Source organism: Nanorana parkeri, unplaced genomic scaffold (assembly GCF_000935625.1).
Source record: "Nanorana parkeri isolate BGI_ZX_2015 unplaced genomic scaffold, ASM93562v1 scaffold857, whole genome shotgun sequence".
NCBI lineage: Eukaryota > Metazoa > Chordata > Amphibia > Anura > Dicroglossidae > Nanorana > Nanorana parkeri.
This window is the reverse complement of record NW_017307125.1, coordinates 447,362-448,140: the sequence shown is the minus strand read 5'-3', so window position 1 is coordinate 448,140 and position 779 is coordinate 447,362.

The following is a 779-nucleotide window of genomic DNA, read 5'->3' as shown; positions in this document are numbered from 1 at the left end:
CTATATAAATCCTGTATAATCATATTAATAATTAATAATAATAATAATAATAAGGAAAGTTTTAGCACTTGTAAATATTGTACAAATGTAAGATATTTATAATAATTTGAGAATCCTAACAGCTTTGTATAAAAGGGGTTAGTGACTGTGTATAGTTGAGCTTATGGTTCAGTAGGAAAGTGTGCCACGTTCCCTGGCCTAACTAATCACAGGTTTGGCTGTTAAAGTTTAGCAAATTCCCCAGCTCATAGTTGGCATATTCAAGGAACCAATTATGCAAAAACAACTCTACAAACTTAAAATTGTACAGAGAGGTGACCATTATCCCTGGAAGTAAAAAGGGAAGACCCAAAGTTTTCAGCTGTCACCAGAAACGAGAAACCGAAGGGAACTTTTTAAATAGGGACACTTTTGGTGATGCCAAAGATGGGAAAATAAGCCTTATGATTGCTTTAACTATTCCATACTGTATCCAAAATAAAATACAAAATTGGCTTTAGAATAGATATACTTTAATCTTTAAGATAGTATATTTGTTATCAACTGTAAATTAACTGAAACTGAGTATATATTTTTAAGGTATTAAAAAACAGATTGCATTTTTAATTGATATCACAGATCAGTGGCCAATTCTTATTTGTCAGCTGTAACTGGTTAATGAGAGGCAATCAACATTGCTTAAAAAAACAAGTGAACTTGACAGGGAGTAAAACAGTGTACCCAGAGCCGGATTTCAATTTTGGGCACCTGTAGGCAAGAATGGAAATCTGTTTAGCTGA